The following is a 23875-nucleotide window of genomic DNA, read 5'->3' as shown; positions in this document are numbered from 1 at the left end:
CGAGGAGTTGAATTCAAGAATTGTGACTGTAATTCATAGTCTTTTCCATTATGTTCTAATGTGTTACAACATGGAACACTGTCAGACACACATCGCTGCCCAGAGATGTGATTGATTCATGTCAGTCTAAAAAAGAATACAAGATCTCTCACTTAATGATAGTAACTGTAGTTTATCTGAGGTGCTGAACAGTTGATAAAGAATTTTCCACATGCATTATTTTGTTTAACATTCATTCTAACCTATGAAGGAGATGTCATTATTCCCATGAGGAGCTGAGGCCTAGGTCAACCAGCTGTGACCAAGATAAGCCAGGATCCAAATTGCATGGGCCTTCCCTCCCCCACCTCCCCTGGGTCCCGAGTTCTTAGCACAAGATATCCCTTCTTAGTATTTTTCTTGCTCTGATTTCAATGGTGGGAGGGACATAAATGCATCATCTCTTGCTAACATTTTGGTGGTGGTTTTGAAGTATATGACAAACTAACTATACACATTAAAAATTCATATATCTAGAAAAACTCAGATAAATGATAGCGTCTTTACTCTAATAATGTATGATAACCATAATAAGCTTTCTGAAAAATGGCAGTGATTAATTTTTAAATCTTAAAATGTCAACAAAAAATCATCCCATTATATTCAGAATTATTTAGGGTTATCACGGGAATGAATACCTTGCTCAAACTTGCACAATCTTCTGTGGTTTACAGAGCTTTCACATTCATTATCTCATCAGACTTTCACAAGAAGAAGGCATGATCAACTTTTATTATGCCCATTTAACAGAAAGGGATATTGATATTGAGAGAGGTTAAAGCTAAATCACAGGCTTCCCATATGGCATACTGATAAAGAACCCACCTGCCAATGGAGGAGATGCAAAAGACACAGGTTCGATCCCTGGTTGGGGAAGATCTCCTGAAGTGGGAAATGGCAACCCACCCCAGTATTTCTTGCCTGGGAAATCTCATGGACAGAACAGCCTCGTGGACTACTTTCCGTGTGGTCACAAAGAGTTGGACACAACCGAGGACCTGAGGACACACACACACAAGGCTAACAAGAGACAGAACTGGAGCTTAATCCAGATCATCTGATGCCAGGGTTATAGCTCTTTTTACAACCCCAGTGGTAGCATCCCTGCTGTATACCCTTAAAAAGTAGACTCAGAAGAAGATTCCAGGTGCAGCATAAATGCCCCCTTTCTGGCACATCCCACTGCCTGATTTTTCCAGGAAACAAAGTTTATGGAAACTCTGGCAACCATCCCCGGGGGTTTGATGGTGCCCTCTAGGCAGGAATGTCTAAGCTCATTCTGGATCGGCTACTGATATATTTGGTGGCACACATGGGAGCCTGAGCTTCGGGGCAGGACGTGCTCTTTGCAAAAACACCCACAACAGAGAAGCATTTGAGATGCAGGGAGGTGTTTGGAAATGACTGAAAGAGATATGACGAGTATGAACAGATACAGCTTGGGGAGTGACTCATAAGCAGATATTAATCAAAAGAAACTTAACACTTAAACAAAGAATAGAATCACCCAGAACGACTGCAAACTTGATGAACATAAATACCACTGCCTGGTCTAAATTTGGCTTTGAGGACAGTTGGCATACAACATCAAGTGTACTCCTTCTCAGAGCCCCAGCTGGCCCTTGCCTCCTAGCCTACAAAATCCAGTGGGACAGAAGTAAAATGACAAATTACTGGTCTGGGAACATACTACTGACTAGGGATTTCCCCTGTGCTGTGGTACCTTCTCTACCCTTTCACATAAGAATAGAGAAGGATATCCTGGTCTTCTTCACAGAAAGTAGTCTATTACTTTAGACCCAGACGAGTATCACACCTCCTTGGTTAAGCTTTCTCTGACCTCCCTCTCAAGGCAGAATTTAATGTTCGTGCCTTTGGGTTTTAACTCGTCACGCTGTATTGTAATATTTATGTACCCTTATGTTAACCATTGGCCAGAGAGTTCATTGAGGCTGAAGTCCAACAAAGTACCTGATCCAAACTAGGGCCCCGAGAGATTTCAGTTGAATGCATATAACAAGTGAGAAGCACTGATAAGGAATTAAAGTTAATTTTCAGTTAATTAGGACATGATGAATGGAAAGTGGAGCTTTCCATTGAAATGAAGTTTTCTGGAGAAGTCTATGTTTCTTAAATAGTTACAATAATCTATCTTAATTTTACCTTCCCTCACTCCTGCTTATCCAGAGAAAATCAGTGAATATCAAGAATCTGTCTTTGCTGTCTGAAAACAGAGAAAGGAGTAACTGATCCTAGCCAAAGAGATTACAACATGTTTCAAAACCAACATAACCCCTCTCCTAGCACTTCTCCCCCTTGGGATGACTTGTTTGCGCCTCCCATATTAGCCTTTGGAAGCTGTGCCTGTCTGCACTGCTGTATCCCTAAGGTCTGGCACAGTGCCTGGCACAGGGTAGATTTCAGAAGACTTTTGTTTAATGAATACATGAATAAATTAATCAGTTAAGGACTTTGCAGGAAAGGAAACCCATGTGAACCTTCCACTGATAATACCAACTGCAGGGCTCACATTATAGTGTGTCTATGGAAATCAGTCACTGAGCTCAACACTTTAAAATACAGGTAGGTGAGGGTTTGTGCCAACGTTCTACGGATGAGGAAACTAATGTTCAGAGAGTTAAGTAACTCACTTAGACTTGTATAACTAATTTATGACAGGACCATCTATCATTCACACCAAGCTCTGGCTGATCCCAAAGCCAGTGCATAAATGAAAGGGAAAAGCAGTTCTCAGTTAAGGAAAGCATAGATAAAGTACAGATGAGAAAGTGTCTGAAGGGTTCAGAAACCAGTTCAGCAACTGGAGAGTAAGCTAACGCAGAGAGGAAGAGGCTAGATTGGGAGCTGAGATGGGACTTACCCAAGAATCCAGGACTGTAGACTATGCTGAAGCTACACTAACTTCAGGCTTTCCTTTGACATTTCTGAATAAATCGTAGGTAACTTCTTTGCCAGGTTTTATTTATTTGTTTATTTTGCTAAATACAGAAGTGAGAGAAGATGCTTTCGGATGCTTTAAGGTTTCAGTTAGTTGGCTGCAATTAATCAAATTTCGCTGTGATAGAAAATGTCCTAGCTGGATGCATACTTATCATTTACATTTTTTATTTTGAAATAATTATATATTTTCAGAACAGTTGCAAAAATAGCACAGGGAGCTCCCATATACACTTCACCCAGTTTCATAACATTAACATCTTAAATAATTACTGTACAATGATTGAAACTAGGAAATTAACATTGGCACAGTACATTTAACTAACTCCAGACTTCATGTGGATTTCACCAATATTTCCTCTAACAGTCTTTTTTCTGTTTCAGAATCCAACCCAGGAACCCAGGTTGCATTTAGTTATCACAGCTCCTTAGCCTCCCTCAATCTTGTGAATTCTTCAAACCTCCCTTGTCTTTCATGACCTTGACACTTTTAAAAAGTACTGGTCAATGAGTTTTTAGACTGTCCTGCAATTTGTTGTTTATTTGATGAGATATCATGATTAGATTGAAGTCATACATTATGGCAAGAGGTGCCAAATCTTGCTATTTTGCCAAGTGTGTCAAAGTGCACCATACCAGGGATACACAGTGTCAAAGCTGACATTGACCAAAAGGTGAGCAGAATAATACCTGTTGCCTGCAGAATAACACCACTGTAAAGTTACTGTTTTTCCCTTTATAATAAATTAACATCCTGGGCGAGATACTTTTAGACTATACAAATATCCTCTTTCTTCTCAAACTTTGGTCCACTAATTCTAGCATCCATTGGTGGATCTTGCCTCAAACAATTATTACTATGGAGTTCTAATGTAGATTTCATATTTGGAACACTTTTTAATAATGATGAATGGGAATTCTTCTGTAAGGAAAAATGTCCTTCTTCCCCATGTATTTACTTGTTTGATTTTTAAATTTGTATTAACATAGACTCACAAATAGTTGTTTATTAGACTCTAATCCAATGCTAGCATTGTTTTTTATTGTTCAAATTGTGCTGACATTATTTTTTATTGTTCAAATTGGCCACTGAGCGCTTCCTGCCTTCTCAGCCAGCCTCCATCCTTCTTAATTGTGGCACCACAGATATCCCAGGTTCATCTTGTGTTTTCCCTACCCCAACCCTGGAACCAATCACTTCTCCAAGAAGCCCAGGTTCCCGTTTTTTGGAGAATGGTATTTAGAAACCAAAATCTGGGCACGAGATGTGAACATGGTTGTTGGAGTGCTATTTCTTCTAGGTCCTCTCACTGGACAGAAGTAGGAAATACATACCTGTTTATTAACTCAAGTACTAATAACTCAAGCAATTATTATAACTCAAGTAACAATTATTTTTGTGTTTATCATTTTGTATATATATTACAAAACCATGAGTTCATACTCATACCTCCGATTCCAAGTCAACACCACTGGGCTCATGCTAGTCTTTCACTTTTTCTAAATGGATGCTTTGGAGACAAATTTCTACCTCTCCCTGTATTCAAAAACTGTAGCACATAGCACATCATCAGAATTCAGAAATGCTTGTATGCTTACTGAGCTGAGAAGAATTATTACCTGGGATAGACAAGAATGAAAGCATCCTTTAAATTTTCATTGGCCAGACAGTTTTATGTCATCCATAACTAACACAAAGAGACACCAGCCAGCACCTGTGGCAACTTTAAAGGCTTGCAAAAGTAAAATATTTAACAGCCACTTGAAACTTAAAAGATCCTTTCCTCAGCTTTCTTATGTACCACCTTCCTACAGCATCTTGTGTTCAGGGTCATGCTGTTCAGGGGGAAAGAGAGATTAGGTATCCCTATTTGTTACCAGCAGGACCACTGCAGATCCTTAGGCTATTGTGACCTAATTTAGTTTCCCTGGATTATAAAGGGCCTTCCACAGAAGAACTGAAACAGCTTCCCAAGAGCATTTATGGTGTTGCTTTTAGAAGGAGCCAGCCATGTTTGAAAATCATAAGGCACAGGAAAGAGGGAATATGAATGAATACTAAAGTTTTTCCGTGTAATACACGAGAAAAAGAAGATACCAATAGATTAAAAGCCTCGTCGTGGCACAATTTCAGCAGGATTATGCAGTAAATAAGAACCTATTATATCCCAGTCATACCATGGATATAGAGAAACAGATTATCACTTTTATTACAAAGTTGAATATATAAAATTCATATATAAAATATGACCAAATGACCAACAATTTAAATCAATTTTCACTGAGCCCTTACTGTGTCATACATTGTGACACATTAATGAGTTTACGATTAGAGGTCTGCAGCAAACATCATAAAACTGGTTCAGCTAAATGATCTTCATGGTTTAGCCCCAGGGGTTCCTGATTCTTCTGAGACAATGCAGTTCAGTGGAATGGCCAGGCACTTTGTGATATAATCCCACCCCTGTTAACTATCACAGTTTGAGCAAATCATCTGGATTTTATTTTGTATTAAATTCTGTTAACTTTGAAAGAGAAATAATAACAACATGTTCTCCAAGTTTGTTATGAGAATTATACTAGGTAAAGTAGGTATATTCCTAGTAGAAAGAATGTTTAGCTCTCAAACTAGATATGTTGTGGTGGAGGGAACATTCAGTCCGTCTCCATGTCAGTTTAGTTGCCTACAAAATGAGGAAACTAAATTAGATTTGTGCTTTCAAACTTTTACTTAGCTAGAGAACTCCTTCCAATCCAAATGATGTCTATATAGCTCTCTCCAATTAAAATTACGGATCAAAGAAGGATAATGAATTGAACAAGAGTGGCTGGCTTAGCAGCTCTTCCCCTAACATCCCCTCTCACCACACCCATCCTCATGGCACCTCTCAGCACAGTTTAAGGAGTCAGGAGATAGATAGTGTGTCAGCTTTAGCTAGCCCTAAAGAACTCCAGCATTCCAAGTGTTCGTCCCAGGTCTTAGACCTCTGGGGGACAGAGAATGAATGGTCAGATCTGGTACAAATGGTGATGAGCAGTACATAGTTAAGTGCAAAGTTATGGTATGCAGGCAGGCTGCAGGTCCCTTGAGGGCTGGAGAATAAGAATAATGAAGATTGTATTGTTGTCCAGAAGCTTCCAAGAAAATTTGGACTGTGCAAATAATTTTCTGGAATGGATAGGACTTTGAAGGGTAAGCAGAGTGGATGTTATCTGGGGATGGGAAGAAACAGAATAAATCAGTCCCAAAAGTGGGAATAAATATGGTTGGTCTTGGACAAAGGAGAGTCTGTAGTTCTTTCCAGCAATTTTAGGGTCCCCTTGACCACAATTCCTTCCAGGTGTTATGCCTTGTGAGGCCCTGAATAAACTTTCTTCTCAGGCAGATGCTCTCCTCAGGACTCAGTCTTTTCTCCTTCATGGTGGTGCTATCACCGGACTTGTCTGTATTGCACACTTGGAACCAGACTGAGGTTACATATTGGGAGACTTGGGATTTAAAACTAGCTACGTTGGATGTGGTCACTTTAAGAATATGTTACAGGTTGAAAAGTGCACTCCCAGGTGCCACCAAAAAAAAAAAGAAAGAAAGAAACACTGAAGTTCTAACTTTCGATACCTAAGAATGTGACATTATTTGGAAATAGCTCATTGACTTTATTCGGAAGTAGAGTCTTTGCAGATGTAATTAGTTAAGATGAGGCCCTACTGGAGAAGGGTGGGCCCTAATTCAACCTGACTCATGTCCTTGTAAGAAGATGGCCATGTCAAAACAGAGACACACTGGGAGAGCACCATGGGAAGACAGAGACAGAGATTGAAACGAGGCAGTTGCAAGTCAAAGAATGCCAAAAGGAGGAGTCAAGGAAATATTCAGAGGGAGCCTGGCCCCATAGACACCTTGATTTTGGACTTCTAGCCTCCAGAACTGTGAGGCAATACATTTCTGTTGTCTTAAACTGCCGAGTTTGCAGTACTTTGCTATCACTGCCACAGGAAATGAATACATAAGGATTTATAGGGATTTTGATTGGCACTGAGAAAGAGGCAGCCTGTGGAGTGCAGGCACGCCTGGGTAGAACATAGTTAGAACCAGGTTTTTGAAGGTCAGAGTTCAGGACACCTAAGACAGGAGGAGGCTAGAATGAAAAATCTTAGAGGTAAAGTGAGAATGAAAAATCTTAAAGTGAGGAGAGACTTGGTAAGCGTGGGGGTAGTAGGGATGAAATGAGAACACAGAAGCAGAAAAACTGTCAGGACACTGTAACAGACTAGATAAGGATGGAGAAGAGTAGGAATTACTCAAAAAGACGCAGTTTCCAGGATGAATTGAGAGACAAGCAGTAACATAAATATACTACCATGTGTAAGATAATTAGCTAGTGGGGAGTCACTGTAAGGCACAGGGAGCTCAGCTTGGAGCTCTGTGATGACCTAGAGGGCTGGGATGATCGGCCTGAGTGGGAGGAAGGCTCGAGAGGGAAAGGATACATGTATACACGCAGCTGATTCACACGGCTGGACAGCAGAAACTAACACAACATGGTAAAGCGATTACACACCAATTAAGAAAAAAGACTAGGACTTCCCTGGTGGTCAGCGGTAAAGAATCCACCTGCCAATGCAGGGGAAACAGGTTTGATCCCTAGTCTGGTAAGATTCCACAAGCCAAGGGGCAATGAAACCCACATGCCACAACCACTGAAGCCTGCATGCCTGGAGCCTGTGTGCTGCAACTACTGAAGTCCATGCTCTGCAACAAGAGCAGCCACCACAGTGAGAAGCACACACGCTTCTCATTGTGGTGACAAGTTGTAGAGAAGAGAGTAGTCCCTACTCGCTGCAAATAGAAGAAGCCCTCAACCAGAGCAATGAAGACCCAGTGCAGCCAAAAATAAATAAGAGACTTAGTTTCTTGCTTGGACAGTCTCCACCTCTATAACCTTGGGTAAATCATTTAGTCTCTGCTCCTCTTGACTTATCCATCAGTGGAGCCCAAGAAGATGAGTTTGGATGACTAAGAAACTGAGAGTTTCAGAGCACTGTAGACGTACATTTGGTGCAAAATTCTGATCCAGTTTCGACTTTACTCTCTCTTTGACTTGGCTGGACAATATATGATTTAACAAAACAATAATAATAGGAGACCTAGACTAAATTGATCATTTCATGTTCTGTTTCTGCCAGCATTTTTTGTTTTCTTATTTTATAGGATAATGCATCCCTTTCATCTTCTGTCGAAAAGTGGGCACGTCCTATATCCTGTATTCTGCCCAAAGAGATATTCGTCCTTTTCTTCCCTGTATCCTCTAGATAGTTTAATTTTGCAAAACTTTCTCAGTCCCTAGCACACTTCCTGCCGTGATCCCAATTACACACTCTTCACTCTGTCTACATTGCCAACGGGAATGCAAAATGGGGCCCTTTTCTGCATTAAACACTGAAAAAAATAAACTGACCTAAAAATCCTGGTTTAAAAAAATATGCATTTAGTATTTCCATGTCTTTAGAGACTTGATAAGGTTTTTTTTTTTTTTTTTTTTTTTTTTTTTTGTAAGCTATTGGAGGTGGAAAAGAAGGGGGGATGGAAGAAGAGAATGAGCCCATGAAAATTCAGAGTTCTGGGGTACATTTCTTCATGTAAAAGCAATTGCCCTGACACCCTGGACAGCATATTGTCAAATAAGACATAAGATATCCAGACACTTAAGCAATTTAATTTTTTAAAAAATAAGTCTATATCCATAAAAATCCCACAATAAAGGAGACATTTATCAGTGACAGTGCTGTTTCTCAAGCAGCTTTATGAAGGCTCAAGAAAAGAAAGCAAACTTTAATGCATCAATGTAAACTGTTTACAAGGCTGAAGACTGCACCTGGCATGAGCTTTCTGACACATTTATCACTTCATTCCAAAGCTGGGTGGGAAGGGGCGACCTTCCCCTGACAGCTGATGCCTGGCAAAAAGGATGAAGAAAGTGTCAGACATTTTATACATCTTCTGTGGGCAATTGTAATAGTGAAAATGATCATGATTCTTTTCTCCAACCCCATTCATAAATCTCCGTCAGTACTTGAAGATAACACTGGCAATCTATTGTAGTCTTTCAGCATAAGGTACCATTGTGGCAGCTTAACTTGGATCCCAGAAGTGGTACCTGAAATTGGAAGCCTTCCCGGTATAGTGTGTACTGATAAGATACTGAAAAGAGAGAGCAATGGGAAAGAAGCAGAAAGGGATTTGAGGGGGTGAATAGGGGAAGGCTTGTAGCCCTCGCTGTGTGATGGTGAGAAAATCACTTAACACTTCTGTGATCTACTTGTCTCTATCAAATAAAGCTAATCATATTTTCTCTACTTAACTCACAGGAAAAATGTACAATAAAAAGAAAAATAAGATCATGGATGTAAAACCACTTTGAAAAGTTGAAAGCACCACACAAATATAAGGTATTACTACTCATATTATTATGGTAGGAAAATGTTCAAATGAGAAGGATCCAACTAATTAGCAGTGAAGGTGTACCTTGGAAAAGATAGTATGTGGGTGACATGAGGTTAGGAAAAGCAGCTCACATTTGCATTTGCAAAGCTGAAATTTGACATGAGCTCAGTAACCCACCCTGCCAAGTTTAATATGTATATGCTCAATAAATATTTATTGACTAAGTGATTGCTTTTATTATAATGTATAAAAATTGTTTCTTTAAGTGTCTCCCTCACTATGGTAGTTCTTTAAGATAGGAATTACATTTACTTAATTTATTGCTGTTTTCCAACCACAGTTAAAGTGTTGCCATGCCATAAATCTATACTGAATAAATGAAAAAAACAAATGAATGAAAAAACAAAACAATGGCAAAGGTCTCCATAATTATGGTGAGTCAATTGAACTAACTGGTTACTTAAAAACTGAATAACTGAAGCCAAGATGATATGTTAATTAAGAGAGTAGAGTATTGACAAATGGATAAGCAGGCAGATTAATGAACTAGGATAAAGAGGGTAGAAACAAACCAATGCTTATGCGGTCAAATAAATTTTGACAAGGGACCAAAGCAATTCAATGAGGAAAGAAAGTATTTCAAAAGTGAATGCTAGAACCATTGCATAGTCATAGGAAAAAATGAGCCTCAATTCCTACCTCACACTATACACAAAAATTAACTGACAGTGGGTCATAAATATAAACAGTTAAAACTATAATACTAGAAGTAAACAGAGAAGATTACTGTCATAACCTTGGGGCTAGGTAAAGATTTCATTGAGAGAACATAGAGAACACTAACCATAAAGGGAAAAAAAAAAGATATATTGGACTCCACCTAAATTAAAAACATCAGCTCATCAAAAGACATGATTCAGAATAGACCAATAAGCCTCAGACTAGGAGCAAATATTCACAACATATACATCTGATCTTCCTTCTGATGCTGTCCTGTCAGTTCTTCCCTCCACAGACCAGCTTCTTGAAAGAATGCTTACCACTGCCTACTCTTCACATCGTCCTACAACCCTCTGCATGGGCGGTTTACGCCTTCATCCTGATGCCATCCCTTCTGGAGTCACCTTGTCGTGAAGTCCACACAACATCTTTGTGTCCTTGTTTCAAGTGTTTTCTCTCTGACATTTGAGAGGCGTAACCACCCCTCTTGGGTTTGGTTTCCAAACAGCCTTTCTCTCCCTCCTCCTTAGTTTTGCTCCTCCTTTGTATTATCCCTCTCAGGTTCATTTTGGCTCTTCTTGTTTCTTATAGTCAGTGTTCCTTGGGGTTGTACCCTTGGATCTCCATTCCTGTCTCCTGGTGATCTCATCCTAATTCATGATTAAAATTCCACATATTCATTACTAAGTGTAACAATCCACTCCCCTCTCCTAAATCACATGACTCCTAAATTCATTAAGAGAGAAGACCACCAGCAGGTCATCTTCAAATCCAGTCATTCCCCCAAACTTTATATAGATTCTCTGCTCTTTAAGTTTTTAAGTTAGCCCCATCCCATCCATTTTCACTATTACTGCTTCAGTCTAGCCTCTTACAACATCTTCCTGTGCTATTATTACAGGAGTTTCCAAAATTTTTCCTTGCTTAGAGTTTCAGCGTTCTTCAGTTATGGCCTGTACATAGCTCTGTATAAGAGTGATGTTTCCCAAACTTAGATCTCATATCACTCCCCTTCAATCCTCTTGTATCAAAAATTTTCCAATGGTTTTGTACTACTTTCAGGATCAAATTCAAACTTATAAGCTTGATGCACAAAGTTTTCCTCCCTTCTTTACCTTCACTTAATTTCTGGCTCTCTTGACAGTTGTCTGAGTAGAACAAACATCCATCTATTCACTTGTTTATTATTTATGATACTACCACAGCATAGACATCATGTCAAAGAATATGTGGTGTTTCAATTTCCTTTCATATATATATATATAATATAAATATATACATAAATGTCATGTATATTATGTATATTATATTCCCTGCCTTTAATGTACTTTGCTCTATCTTGTATATTACTAACTTCAAATCCCTAGAGTTAGTTCAAGATAGTCTTTTTTTCAAAGGCTTCCTGACCCTCAAATCTTCTTTGGATATTCCTCAAAACCCCTTCCTACTTCACATCAGGCTTGGTTCTCAAATAGCCTTTGCCACACAGCACTGCAATCCTCTATCTCTTTGCTTGTCTGCCTTATCAGTAGACTGAAAAAGGAGAACTCCTTAGAGGCAGTACTTCGCATTTTAGCCTACTAGAAGAGCGTGGGTTTGCCTTAAATGTTTGCTGAATGAGGTCAACCTCAGTTTGCATCCCTACTTTCTCACTTATCTGTACAATCATCTTGGGAAAATTACTTAATTTGGGCAATGTCTCTGAGTCTTGTTGATTATAATTCTTTCTCAAATGATGATATTTTGAGGGGATTAAATGATATGAAGCCTCTAAAACTCCAAGCACTGTCCTGGCCTCTGGTGGATGGTTTAGTTAGTTCTAGCAGTTTAATCATCACTCCCAATGGTGTAAGCCAACTGCAGTGCCCAGGGAAGAGATCATAAAGTGTAAGTTATTACAGAAAGAAGCTGTATTCTTAGAAAGGACCCCTCCCATGTGGGAGAAAGGTCTGGAAATTTTTTTGAAAATCATAGCTATACAAATAATCACATATAAGATATTAGATGAAGTACAACCAGATCAAATTAGACATGATATAATATAAACATGACTGCTTCAAAGGATTCCTCCAACTCATCTCAATAGGAAGCTTGTTTCCTTCCAGAAACACTTATTCCTTCACTAAATAAGCATCTTCTCTGTGTGAAGTCCTATGCAAGATGTGATAAATGATACAGAGGTGAACTGGACATGGGCATAGGTTTAGGAGGACAAATACAGGAAAGTTGGTCAAAGAACTTTGGTCTGACTCCTGGCTTTATAATTTACTAGCTATGTGATCCTGGGCAAATCTCTTAATGTTTTTTGAAACTCAATTTCACCAGTTATAAAATGGAGATGATCTTAATAAATGCCTTCCTTAATTTGAATAATAAGTGAGATAATGTAAGAGAGAATCTAATTATAAACAAAGTGTTACAGAAATATAACAATTGTTATTTATGCTCCACTCTTAAGAAATTTAGTTGAGTAAGGAAGACAGGACATACCACAAAATGCAGAGAACACAGGCCACTGGGTGAGGGAGTTCAGAGCAGCAGACACATACCAGTGCCCTTTCTCAAATCTGACTGCTCATTTGAGTAAAGGCACTTTGTTTTTTGCATCTTCCATTTGTGTTTTTCTTTGCTGTGTTTCCCTTCCCTCTTTCGGGCCTCACTTTCATGTTTTTCCTTTGCTCTTATTGTACTGCTGGGGAAGCAAACAAATCTCCAAGCCATGTGGTCTTTCCACCCAAGTCCACTTCTCCAAGCTTCCGGATCACAAATCTTTCTGGATCTGCCTTCTGAAGTCAGCCACCACAAGGTATTGCCTGCAGTTGTGGCCAGAAGATAAAGTATGGGGCTTCACACTGACAGAGATTCTTGGTTACAGAAATCTAAGCCTGTCTGTGTCTGTGATTAGCTTTTTACTCCATTATATTTAACTCTCCTAACACATCTGGGAAAAGTATGAACCAGAAACAATCAGGGAAGACATCTTTAACTCAGCCTTCTGTGAATGTCTTGGGTTTGTGGATATAATAAACATAATTTTTAAAGCCTGGAGTGCTTGATTAATGAAACGGAGCTTCTTTCTTCCATATCTCATTTACAATCTAATTTACGATGTTCCATTTTTGCTTAATATTTTATTAAGAGATAATATTTTATTATAAAGGATTTTTTCCAATTATTAAGTATTTATAATAGATTCTCTGCATTCTTTAAGGTAGTTTTGGGTCCCGGGGCCATACTAATTTTCCCGTGGTAATGTAGCTCTGATACTACAATGAAAGTAAGTGGGAATGGAGGGTTTGATTTACATTAAATTTTTCATCAGCATAGTTATTCCAGAAATCAAGGTAACCCTGCATTTAAATTTAATAGAACCACATAAATACATTAACTGTAAGTTTAGGTATAAGTCCCATTTGTATTTATAAAGAGGAAGCCAAATGCCTCAATAGAGAGATGCTACCTCACTTTATCATCTTAACCCATTTCAGTCTGTGGCATGGACACAGTCTAAGAAAGAAGTCCTATATGATCTGTGTAGTTCTACCAGCCCTAGCAGGTATTGTGGATGCTCTCATGAACAGTAAGAAAAAGTTCAAGAAGTCTTCCCCAGCTATAGCCAGAGAAGTTCTGCTTTTATTTTATTTATTTAAACATACTAATTTAACAAGTCATTTGAAATAAGAGTTGTGTTGTGATAAAGAACAGACTAACCTAAGTTAACCCTGCAACTCCTCTCAGGGAATTATTAAGAAAGATCCAGAGGGATTGGGTAGAGAGGGAGGTGGGAGGGAGGATCGGGATGGGAAATACATGTAAATCCATGGCTGATTCATGTCAATGTATGACAAAACCCACTACAATATTGTAAAGTAATTAGCCTACAACTAATAAAAATAAATGAAAAAAAAAAAAAAAGAACTAAGTAGCTTGAAAAACTCTCCTGTTTCTAAACACTTAGGAGCACAGAATAAAATATAACAAAGACAGTTAAAGGTTTGGCCACATTTACAACAAAGTAAGGGAAATCCTTAGGGACCAAAAACTAGTAAGGAATGGGAATCAAGTATAATAGACTGACACTGAAGCTGGGGCTGTTCTCTGGGCCTTTTCTGGTCGCCGTGACTCAGTGTGATTTAAAGGATGCATATGAGGACATGAGACAAACCCTGGGGCTATGTAAGACAGGAGCTGAAATTAGGACTCCTATACAGAATCAAGAGCTTTAAAGGGAGTTTAACTTCAGTGAAAGGGTGGGTAGAAACATTACTCTGCTGGGAAGAGGAGAAACCTGTTAATCTGGATGTAAGCTCTTGTGAGGAAAGAAGTCTGTCTGGAGAATTCTGTGTTTACATGAATTTCTATACTACGAAGGTGACTTAGGAAGCCTCAGTCCCAAATTAACTTACAGTGATCATGGGGAAAGTGCCTGGCAGAAAGAAGATCAAATTATTCCTGAAAAGAATCATCCTTGAAGTGAACTTTGGAGAATTCATACAGGTATTGCTGAAATGAATCAGAGTTGAGAAACCAAAATGACAAAACTTTGAGAAACCAATTCAAATGAGTAAGATTCAACAAAACTACAAACAAAAGATGTAGGTTTCCATGGACTTCAGGAAGGAATTGCCAGAAAAAGAATATACAATTGGCATGTAAAAAAGTAAAGGAGGAAATTGACAATATGATCAAGGAACAATATATTAAGAAAACTATAAGCACATTTTGAGATAAATCAAACAAAAATATGGCTATGAATAAAAAATTCACATAACTTTTAAAATTAAAGATCAATAGATGGACTGAATAACAGAATGGGCAGAGTTAAAGGGAGACTTATAGCGAGACTTAGTGAACTGAAGAATAACTCTAAGGAAACTGCTTCTTACATACTGTATACTGAAGCAATGACTATTTAAGGGGAAAGATGAAAGTGTAATAGAATATGGACAGTTGAAAGAGAAAATATCTAATCAAAATTTCAGAAGAAAAGACCAGAGAAATTGGGAAGAATAATATCTGAAATATAACAAAAATTTTTCAGAAATGATAATAATCAAAAATTCTCAGAGAGAAGAACCATAATAAATATGAAACAGAAAAGAAATCTCTATCTGTAAACAAAATTATAGGATAAAGAAGATAAATAAAATGTTAAAAACAAAAACAGTGTTTTAGAAAAGATTATCTCCAAAGAGAGAACAATTTGACTCACATCAGATTCCTTACAGCAATACAAAATTCAAATACAGTGAAATTATATTTTCAAAATTCTGAGGAAAAATAACCACCTACACATATATACCCAGAAAAATGATCTTTCCAAAATGAAAATGAAACAAAAACATTTTTAGACAAACAAAGTTGGAGTTTACCAACAACAGATGTATACTCAAGGAATATCTAAAGGATGTATTTTTAGGAAAAGAAACATTGTTCTAGGAGGGAAATCTGTATCAGAAAAAGAATGATGAGCAAAGAGACTGCTTCCAGACCATAAACGCTGTGATTCTGTGAAATTTGTCTGTACCAAAGCAGAAGAGACTATTCTGGGGTGAGAGAGAAGTGAGAAAGGAAAAACAAAATTTCTGCTCTCATAGATTTAGCAGCAAACCCTTCCCAGGTAACATCTTCCTTCCTGTAGATGCCGCCATCTCATAATATACATAAATATTAATTGTGTACAACATTCTTAATATTTCCCCATACATTTCTGTGTACTTTCATCTTTTTAAATTACGGTGCACACAAGGATATTTTATATCTATACAACTCCTGCACGGGGACTGCCTTCAGTGTCATCAGAAACTGTGAAAGCAGCCGGTAGCAGCGCTGAAGGCCGGGGAGGAGCTGTTGAAAGAGCACCGCAGGACCTCGCGCTGAAACACAACCTGTTCACACCTCTTAAACGGCTTTAACCGAGTCAGCCAGTGATAAAATAAAATGGCTTCTTCAAAAGACAGGAATGAAAAGCAATCAGCATAAACTCATTATGAAACTCATTATTATGTGACGTATCAACTCATGTTTGTACACTTTGCTTCTCAAAAATTATACGAGTATGGCTAAGAGTAAAGTTTCAGTCAATTACCATGCCCAGTTAGCCATGCACGGGATGTGTTGCTTCTTATTCTGGCCAGTCCTGAGCAAATTCTGAAACTGCGAGACAGAATTTTTCAAATAAGCTCAGACCCACCAGCCTGAGAGTTCTAAACATAGCTTTATTACGAGTGGCTGGATATCCATATTCCGAGTAGATATCCATATTACTGGATATCCATATTACGAGTGGCTGGATAGGTGTGGAAGCACCTGCCTCAGTTCTCTCAACAGAGGCTCAGTTCTACTCCCTATGACCAGCCCACTCCCATTTTTCTGTTTAGGTAGGGAAATATGCTGTTAGTATGGCTGGGGAGGAGTCTGGGGCATTCATTGAGGTGCATTTACTAGGAGCATCATCATTCCCTGTTCTGCTGTCTTCTTGTCACTGTAGCTGGTGAATAAGTAGATTCTTCTTTATTCGCACACTCTCAAGCACAATGGTCATTCCTTTAGTTTCTAATAATAAGTCAGGCCAGACACTGTTAAGATCCAAGATTTGGATTTAAGCTTTAGGGAGTAGCAAAGATCCCCTCAGATTTTAAACTCCAATCATATGCTCTGCATTGGGCTTATTAGATACTCATGCAAGTTAAAAGCAAAGAGGTCCTTGGCTTCCCATTTGCTAACTGTTTCTATGCATTTCTCTCTTGAGAGATAGTAATAATTGCTAACATTAAGTGAGTGCTTAATACTTGTTAGGGACAGTTTTTAAGTGTTTAATGTGTATTAATGAGACAATTATAATAATCCTATGCAGTAGTATCAAGACATTTTCCTTTTTACAGATGAGGAAATGAAGGAGTAGGGATTAAATAACTTGTTTAAAGTCATAGAGGTAGTTAGCAGGGAACCGAGCATTTGAGTACAGGCAGTCTGCTCAGACCCATTGTACCTCTCTCTCCTATTGGAATGAATATGGCAGATAAGAGAATAGGATCTTGCCATTCTTGGGACATGACTATAAGTCCAGTAAATAGTGCCACTACACCATCCCAACAGTATCCAGGATGGGGCCCAAAGAACCTGTATACCAACTAAACGCTGCCTTTCCCAGAGCCCACTGTTTGCTCACTGTGTGTCAATGGTTCTGCCTTTGGTGTCCACCATCTCCCACAACCCACTTATTGTTGTTCAGTCTCCAAGTCATGCCCCACTTGTTATTCCACTAGTAAAAACAATTTGGGAGTACTGTAGCTGCCTTTGTGAAACCTTCTTAAAAGCATTCTCTTTGTTCTCATCACCTCTCCTGTCTCCTACTTTGTTCCTTGGATTCTTCAGTCTTGAATCACTTTGTCTGGTCTTTCATTTCCAGTTCTGGGTTTCCCCTAGAAGTGAATGTTGAACTTTAGTTTCTGGCTTGTCCTGGACCCTTTCTAGGACTGCAGCTTACACTCGTCATCTGACTCATCCTCTCCAGGCTGTTTTGGGTGAAGATTCAGGGCTCACTGTGAATTCTGAACTCTGGGCTCTTGCATAGACCTTGAGTGATAGGTTGATAGGAACTTGTCCACACAGAAAAAGCAAGCCAGATCCCCAAAGAACTGCAACCTATTAGGCTGGAACTCCACTGGACTCTGGCCAATATAACTCGGTACCTCCTCCCACACTTCGGGCCACAGACTGACAATATCCCTCCCATGGATCAATCACCTAGAATTGTAATTCCCCTACCTCTTACGACTTACAGATTCATTCACTCTGACCGTTTGTCTCACTCTCATATTGGATCTCCTTCGATTCTGTGACTGGCCTAAATCCAGCACTCTTAGCTTGTCTCCTGATTGCTCAGCTCAGAGTCATCCCTGTAGTTCAGAAATTCCCCAGGACTTGGTCTCATCACAGTTTCCTTCTCTTACCTAACTATGTTGCTGAGAATCAACAGGTCTTATTCCTGAACCTACCTGAGTTTAACCAATGGCTAGGCATGGCTCAATGAAAAACCACCCCGAGGTATACTAAACCATATTGGGGGAATTCTTAGAATCTCAACAGCTATTGTTGTTCAGTTACTTGGTCATGTCCGACTCTTTGTGATCCCATGAACTATAGCATGCCAGGCTTCCCTGTCCTTCACTATCTCCCAGAGCTTGCTCAAACTCATGTACATGTGTCAGTGATGCCATCCAACCATCTCATCCTCTGTTGTCCCCTTCTCCTGCCTTCAGTATTTCCCAGCATCAGGGTCTTTTCTAACGAGTCAGCTCTTCACATCAGGTGGCCAAAGTATTGGAGCTTCAGTTTCAGCATCAATCCTGCCAATGAATATTCAGGGTTGATTTCCTTTAGCATTGACTTGTTTGCTGTCCAAGGGACTCTCAAGAGTCTTCTCTAACATCACAGTTCAATAGCATCAGTTCTTTGACTCTCAGTCTTCTTTGTGGTCCAACTCTCAGATCCATACATGACTACTGGAAAAACCATAGCTTTGACTATAGTCAAACTTTGTTGGACCTTTTGCAGAAAAGTCATGTCTCTGCTTTTTAATATGCTGTCTAGCTTTATCATAGCTTTTCTTCCAAGGAGCAAGTGTCTTTTAATTTCATGGCTGCAGTCACCATCTACTGTGATTTTGGAGCCCACAAAAATAAAGTCTGTCTTTGTTTTCATTGTTTCCCCATCTGTTTGCCATGAAGTGATGGGACTGGATGCCATGATCTTAGTTTTTTGAATGCTGAGTTTTAAGTCAGATTTCTCACTCTCCTCTTTCACCATCAAGAAGGTCTTTAGTTCCTCTTTGTTTTCGACCATAAGGGTGGTGTCATCTGCATATCTGAGGTTATTGATATTTCTCCCGGCAATCTTGATTCCAGCGTGTGCTTCATCCAGCCCAGTATTTCTCATGATGTACTCTGTATGTAAGTTAAATAAGCTGGGAGACAATATACAGACTTGACATTCTCCTTTCCCAATTTTGAACCAGTCTGTTGTTCCATGTCTGGTTCTAACTGTTGCTTCTTGACCTGAATGCAGGTTTCGCAGGAGGCAGGTAAGGTGGTCTGGTATTCCCAAGAGCATATTCTATGTTTTCAACTCTCAAAGACTGGGTTCATGGCAGTTTTTTCCTTTTTACAGTGCTTAGTATAGTGTCAAGAATCATTTGACAAACAGACAAATGGCATTTTTGAAGGGTGGGTCTGTTTGTCTAGACTCTCTTTGTAGCAAGTAGCTAGAAACAATCCACATGATCAGGAAGTCCTGGGGTAGGAAGGGTTTTGAAGGCTCCCAGGAATTCAGGTAGTGAACCTGGCTTCTCTGTTTCTTCCTGTTTTTGTTCATACTGGCTTTTGCCTTCATTTGTTTTTGCTGCCCACAGGTTTTTTCCATTGACAAGAAGAGGGGACCATAGTCACTAATAAAGGTAGGCTTATGCCATCTCAGCTTGGGAAGTGCAGGAGAAAATGAAGATTTATCTCACTTAGTCTCTGCATGAAATCTATAAAAAATCCTGCCCTTTAGGGCATGAGGTCATTCCTAAGCCCCTCACCATGATCAAAGGCTCTTGGTATTGAGATCAGCCAGGTGAGGGTCACATGTCTATCAATGACCAAGGAATAAATTGTATAATTAGCAGCCCCTTCAGAACCTAGTAGACTGAGGAATCTAAAGGGACTGGGCCTCTAGGTACATATTTGCATTTGGACAGACTTGAGTGATACCTAAACTGTCATATTCTCTTTTTCTTCTTTAAACTTTCAATTACTTTAAGCCAAAATGTCCAGACAGAGCTTTTCTTCTTTTGTTGCTTTAGCTGCTTACTGTTCTCTATAGCTTTGTACTTCTGCTAAGGAGAAATCCAGCTGTCTCAAGTTACCCTTTTAGGAACTAATATTAGAGAAAGTATATATATATTTTTTCTTAAAAAACAATCATCAGTTGCCAAACATGCAGCTGTTTTTTTTGATGCTAATTTTTGTTTCTTCTTGATTTCTTTTTTCCTTTCATTCCCTTTTCTCCCTTACATGGACACATTACTTAGGATTTCACACGAACACTCTCTTACCAGGTTATTGGTGACTGTGTGCAAATAAAACAAGAACATACACAGTACCTGAAGCCTTAGCAATTCCTTGGACATAGAAAATCTGAATCCCAGGGTAAGGACATTAGGTAGGTGCCACCGTATTTCAAAGGCCTGGTCTTTCTTCTTTGACCTAAATGAACATTCAGAACAAAAGGATTTTGAATATAGCCCTTGAGTTTAGTCTAACTGGCCTAACCTTTTCCTGGGCTGAACTAGGAAGCCAGTAAAATTTACCTTATGTACCACAGAGGATTGAGTGCTTACAAGATAGAATCACATTTGGTTTCACATCACAGATCTTTCGTATGATAAAGGCATTTTGTGTAACGAACCCTGCAGTTAATATAAGACAAGGTCACATTCTACCTCTGTTACTGATTGGCCATGAATTTAAACCTTGCTTCTGGTAATGTGGTCAGACATTCATTTACTCAACAAATACTTACTGAGTACCTAGTATGTGCCAGATTCCATTCTAGGTGCTAGAGAATTAGCAATAAACCAAAATCCCTGCCCTCCAGGAGTTCACGCTCTAGTAGGAAGCAAGAAAATAAAATTGATTAATCAATCAGCATGTTAGAGAATGATACAAAAGCACTGTGGACAAAAATCAAGGATGGTGGATGAGAAGAGTAGATTGGATGAAAAGTTGCAATTTTACATAGAATAGATCAACTTAAGCTTCAGTGAGAAGACATATAAAAAAGTACTTGAGGGATGGAGGGGAAAAAGCCATATGGGTATATGAGAGAAAGATATTGGGGCAGAAACCAATATCTGGACACCTGGTATATTTATTCTTACTGATGATGTGCAATTGGTTCTGGATTCTCTAAGCAAATAGAGCTGGGCAGTATGTGTCAACATTTATGACACAGAGATGTATATATCATGTATATTTATGTGTATATATATACACATATATATATAAAGTCTCATAGATAAATATTTCTCATTCTCTTTCTTTCATCTATCCACCTATTTATCTATATACCTGCCTTAAAAGCCATGACTTTATACTAATATTTCAATCCAGAAGCACCGTATATTCTTGCCTTTTCCTTCCCCTGATTTTAATCCCTCCCCAACTGTGAGAAAGCTAACTTCCTTATCTTCAACATATTTGCTCATTTATGTAAGCTTGGAATACACAGAAGGATGAAAAGAACACTTAGTAATTTGAGTGTAATATTAATTTACATTTTTTTCTTAATCTAAAATTTACATATTTTTTTTTGTTATGTAGTCATTAAGTCATGACCCCAGGGACTGTAGCCCGCCAGGCTCCTCTGTCCATGGGATTTCCCAGGCAAGAATACTGGAGTGGGTTGCCATTGCCTTCTCCAGGGGATTTTTTCCACCCAGGGATTAAACCCATGTCTCTTGCCTTGGCAGGCAGATTATTTACCACTGAGCCACTAGGGAAGCCCAAATTTATGTATACTCAAATGCATAAATCTAAACTACATAATTTGATGAGATTTGGCCAAAAAAAAAAAAAAAAAAAATACAGCTGTGTAAACCAAACCCCTGTCAAGATATGAGACATTTCCATCACCCATTAAAGTTTCCCATTATATCTTCTCAGTTACCAGTGAAGTGAAGAGAAGTGAAGTCGCTCAGTCGTGTCTGACTCTTTGCGACCCCATGGACTGTAGCCCACCAGTCTCCTCCATCCATGGGATTTTCCAGGCAAGAGTACTGGAGTGGGTTGCCATTTCCTTCTCCAGGGTTTCTTTCTGACCCAGGGATCGAACCCGGGTTTCCTGCATTGTAGGCAGATGCTTTACTCTCTGAGCCACAGTTACCAGTGGCAACCACTGCTCCATGTTTTTTTTTCCCTTCCCCAGGATAGAATTACTTTGCCTATATGAATGGAACCATTTAGATCTCTTTTGGCTTCTTTTGCTCACCATTGTGTCTCAGATCCACTCATCCACGTTGTTGCATCATTCATTCATTTGTTCTACTTTATTGCTAAATAATATTCCATGGCATTAATATATGAATATACCAAATTTTATTGCCCCATAGCATTTCTCTGCATATCATCATTCTGTTGATGGATATTTGGGCTGATTCTAGTTTGGAGATATTATAGATGGAGATTCTATTAACAGTCTTAGACAAGACTCTGTGAATATATGCTTTTATTTCTTGGGTAAATACTAGAATAGAAGTGGAATTATTGGACCATAGAGTCACAGATATTTAAAGAAATTACCAGACCTTTAAAAAATAAGAGGTTATATTGTCTTATACCCCACCAGCAAGCATGAGAGTCTCTTTAATCTTCACCATTTTAAAGGTAGATAATGTGTACCCCACAGTGGACTTATTTGTATTTTTTTATTGAATAATGATGCTATCACTTTTTCATGTGCTTGTTGACAATTCCTGGATTTTCTTTAGGTAAGCGTCTATTCATGTATTTATATTTTATCAGTTTGCTTGCCTTTTGACTATAGAGTACATTTTGCCTGATGTATTTTTAAAAACATTTCCCTTTAATCTGTGGCTTCTTTGCTAATTTCCTTAATGTTCTTTAATGATGAACAAATGTTTTCAGTTTTGATGTGGTCTAATTTGTCTTTTCTGCTGTTGATGTTTTATGGTAATTGTTTTCCTTGTCTTTTCTAAGAAATCTTTGACCAACCCTAGAAAAAGTTGATACTAGATAACAAAGATACACTCTTATAATTTCTTCTAAGATTTTATAATTTTAGATTTTATGTTTCTTTGCAAATGGATCTTTTAGTTGATATGAAGTAATTGTTAAGGTCCTCTTTTTATCCTTATCTATCTGTCTTTCTATATCTAATGCTATACTGCCTTGCCTACTACAGTTTTATTAAAAAAAAAAAAGTCTACAGTTTTATTTAAAAAAAGTCTTGAGAATAGAAAATAAAAGTTCTTAAACTTTATTATTCCTTTTCTTCAGCTTATCAAGGTTGTTTGCATTTCTGTATAAAATTTAAGATTAGCTTTTACATTCTTATAAGGAATTCTAGTGATTCTGACTGGGATTGTGTTGTATCTGCAGCTCAATTTGAGGAGAAAGGTTATTTTTGTAATATTAAGTATTCCAATTCATGAATATGGTATATTTCTTCATTTATTTAGGTCTTCAATAATTTCTCTGAGTAATGGTCTGCAGAATATGAGTTTTTCACATAAAAATTATTTCTAAATCTGTATTTTTGAAAGATATTATAAATGAATAATATTAATTTGTTGCTGGTATGTAGAAACACAATTGACATTAAATTCTTCCTCTATTTACAAATTCATTCATTTCTGTGTTCATTATTTCTTTCATTCTACTACGTTGGGTTTAATTTGCTCTTATTTTTCTAGCTCACTAAAGTGGAAAGTCAGATAATTAATTTTAAAACTTTCTAAAAATAGCATTTACAGCCACAGATGGCGCTCTAATCACTGTTCTAACTGTACTTCACACATTTCACATGTTGTGTTTTATTATCATTTAATTCAAAATATTCCCTAATTTCCATTGTAACCAAGCTTATTGGATCTGAAATTTTAGTGTTTTTTTTTTTTTTCACCAAATTTCGGAAAATTTCTGCCATTAT

The sequence above is a fragment of the Muntiacus reevesi genome, chromosome 7 (assembly GCF_963930625.1).
Source record: "Muntiacus reevesi chromosome 7, mMunRee1.1, whole genome shotgun sequence".
Taxonomy (NCBI): Eukaryota; Metazoa; Chordata; class Mammalia; order Artiodactyla; family Cervidae; genus Muntiacus; species Muntiacus reevesi.
The sequence above is the reverse complement of the archived record's forward strand: the minus strand, read 5'-3'. Positions refer to the sequence as shown.